Here is a 296-nt window from a genome sequence, read left to right on the forward strand (position 1 = left end):
GAGAAGGGAAAGGGCACCTCGAGCAGGTAGAGGGGGAAAGGGCCCCAGGGTAGTTTATTATTTGATTATCCATTCTTTTGAAGGAAAATTTTGGAAAACACTTTTGCCGATTCGTGTGCAAAAGTGCTGTTATCTGTTGTTTTATTGAGCACTTTCCTCAAAGGGGGAATATAGGTATGGTTGAAAATTTTGCGCGCTAAATTGTTATCCTCTTCTCCACATTGCAATAGGAGAATCTGCCAAAGGTGAAGGTCAAATGTTACAGGTATATTATTGCCGGACTGGGGTCATGGATC

This window comes from Trichinella spiralis (genome assembly GCF_000181795.1).
Source record: "Trichinella spiralis strain ISS 195 chromosome Unknown Scfld2644, whole genome shotgun sequence".
NCBI lineage: Eukaryota > Metazoa > Nematoda > Enoplea > Trichinellida > Trichinellidae > Trichinella > Trichinella spiralis.